The sequence below is a fragment of the Perca fluviatilis genome, chromosome 17 (genome assembly GCF_010015445.1).
Source record: "Perca fluviatilis chromosome 17, GENO_Pfluv_1.0, whole genome shotgun sequence".
NCBI lineage: Eukaryota > Metazoa > Chordata > Actinopteri > Perciformes > Percidae > Perca > Perca fluviatilis.
The window spans coordinates 15,609,297-15,612,612 of record NC_053128.1 but is presented as its reverse complement, the minus strand read 5'-3'; positions in this window follow the sequence as shown (position 1 = coordinate 15,612,612).

The following is a 3,316-nucleotide window of genomic DNA, read 5'->3' as shown; positions in this document are numbered from 1 at the left end:
GCTGTCTGTTTTTCTAATTTGTACAAATCATGTCTCTTGTGTCAGCATGTATAGGTTAACTTTATTCAAGGTGGTCACAACAAATTAATGACTGCATAATTTATTCCATGACCTCAAATTCCATTGTTTGCACACACACAACATTTTTATTTTTTATAATGACAATGTATTAAATGACAATGTTAGGCCGGCTACACACTGGCTGCTCCCATGTTAACAGGTTAGAGCTTGCACACTGCCTGCGTGACACGCACGTTTCAGGCGCAGAAAACGCGTGCATGCTAGAAATAGAACCGACGCCTATTTTTCACCCAACACGCAAGCGTGTTGGAAGCGTTTCCAGGCAAAATAGAATAGGAAAAGATGTTTATTTGTCTTTTTGACACGAATACATCTAATAAATGACATTATGATATTTAAAAGTCTCTAGGTTTTGACATAAATGCAAATATAAATGTAATTAAAAAAAAATGATAAATAATTATCGATATTCAAATATTGCACCTGTCAATACAGAACAAAATATTCTATAGCCTATTGTGCCGTCAATACTGCCAATGTTTTCTTTGCTGTTATCAAATCAGTATATATTTATGTTTAACATGAAGTATACTACTGCTTGAGTGCATACAGACAAGGCTAGCAGCAGCAGTGGTGCGTCAGACACGTTTCTGGTGTGCAAAGACATAGAAAACGCCAGCAGCCACCACGCAACTGACACGCAACAGAAACGCCACGCTCACGCCACGCAGCTAGTGTGTAGCCGGCCTTAAAGGGGGCACTCGTAGTGATGAACCTACAGAGAATTATCACCTGAATCTGCAGCTCCTCTCAGCTTTATAGAGCTTTAGCTGCCCGAAGCCCCAATGTGTGCTTCTCATGTATCAGCATACATTCAGGTTTTCAGGTTGTCTGGATGAAAAGAAATATTCCATCCACTGAATGATTCAAAAATCCTTTCAAAGCTACACCTTTTTCCGAATGGTAACAAAGATTGCCACCCGCCGGCTACATGGGTAAACACAGTTTACTCTAACCGTTCTCATACTGTTGTTTGCGGCTGCAGCAGGCAGCTGTTTTCAGTGAAAAAGCTAAAAACACACACTGTACACTTACCTGCTCAACACCATACTGCATACAGTTAGCAACTAGTTAGTGAACACAGTGAAGCGTTTTGCAACTAAAGACACAGATATTTCCCCTAAAAGCTAAAAGAGAATGAATTTTGGGCTGGGTGGTCAGAAACACAACTCCAAATGAATTGTGGTGTTGCCCCATAACAGCTGAATGTGTAAACAAGCAACTGTCTCTCTAGCAGTAGAAACACAGACTAGATCAAGAAACGGCTTGTTCCATTACCACCATAGGCCTCTCAAGCTGCCCCTCGCAGGTCTCAAGGAGGAGTTCAAGCGTGCAAAAGCAAGACTCCAGAAGACACTGAATGAATCCTAAGATTTAGTGGTGAGCGCCAACACGCCAACCTGGACGCAAATGGAGACCAGCCAAAGCAGTGAAGGAGGCAACACCAGCAGTGGGACATCTTCACCAAGGAAGAGGAGGCCTTGGACTAACAACTAAGCTTGAAATAATGCCACAACACCAGAAAGGAGAAAGATGGTGGTGGAGGAAGTATGCCTTTAGGAGGAAGCTACAAGGTGGGCCAAGGCAGTCTCTCATGGCAAACAGGGACAGTGGACAAAAAGGGACAGTGTGGAGAAGAGGAAGATCAGATGGAAGGATGTGTGAGCCATAGAAGCAATGCGACTGAGCTTTATCATCAGAGCTACATACGTCTTTCCAACAGCAGTTAATATTCATCAATGGCTGTCATCAATGAGTGAAGATCCAGCGTGTGGCCTTGCCAGCCTCTCTCTGCTGCTCGATTATGGAAAAGAATTATTGACTTTTGGAAAACACCTTGAACTGTGAAATTTTTCCTTAATACTTTTCCCATTTCAACTTTTTTTTGGCATTCAGAGCACAAGACAAAATAAGAGTTTACTTGCAAAACGTAATGTGCATCTTAATTACTCTGTTTTTGTTAATTTCACAGCCCTAGCACATGTCGTCACAACCAAGTCCTAAAGAGCCTTGCCTCCACCCTGGAAAACAATTGAGCTGCCACCAATTCCCTGCAACCACAAGCATCAAACCACCTACAAACAACTGTCTTTGTCTGTGAGGGGCCTAAGGTAACCAGCAGCAGCTCCACACCACTGGGTCGATGCCAGCTGTGCTTAGCCTGCGACTGGAAGATGCTGGTTGACATTGGCCGACAACTGAGATTGCTACCACCACCCTGAGGCCTGATTTGGTGCTAACCCTAGTCTCGCTTTGCCAGACCCTCTTCCAAAGCGTGCTGAAGGAGAGTCTGACTACTCCACATAGCATTCGGGGATCGGAGGAAAACATGCTCTTGTTTATTGTAAACAGAATTGTCATGGGTGGCGCTAAACTTCGCACAGAGCCGCTGCAAAATAGTCATGTGAGAGAAAACTCAGATTAGACAGATAGTCTAGCTAGCTGTCTCAATTTACCCAGCAGAGATCTGAGGAGCAGTTAGCCATAGTGCAGCGAATTTAAAATTCCAACACAAAGAAAGCGGAAGGAAATGGAAAATACATGCATCCGGCAGAATTTCCTGCAGCACCGGAGCAATCCCGGAAGTGGAACGCGAAGGATATAGACTATGCTAACCCTAACCCAAAAAATCATTTAGGGCAGGTGTAAGACATCACTGACCCAAATTCTGACCCAACGGTCCAGCGGTGGAGATCCATTCTCGCAGGGATCACTTGACTGAAATCTAAACTGAGCAGTTTAGATTTCAGTTTAAATGTAGGTTTATAGGACGTATAAGCACAGATGCCCTGAATAAAATACAGTAGCCTTCATCACACTTGACAGGAAGACAAAAACCTTTGGGGCAGGTATGTATGTATGTCAGACACACACACAATCCTTAAAGGAACACACCGACTTAGTGGGAATTTAGCTTATTCACCGTAACCCCCAGAGTAAGACAAGTCGATACATACCCTTTTCATCTCCGTGCGTGCTGTAACGCTGTCTGACGGCTCCAGCATTAGCTTAGCCCAGCACAGATCCTGCAGGTAACTGGTTCCAACTAGCCTACTGCTCCGAATTGTGACAAAAGTGACAAAATAACACCAACATGTTCCTATTTACATGTTGTGATTTGTAGAGTCACAGCGTGTACAAAAAACAACGTAACATGAGACACAGCCATCTTCTATCTGTAAACAAACCGGGAACTATATTCTCAGACAGGCTTGCTGCGAGCATATCACTCCGC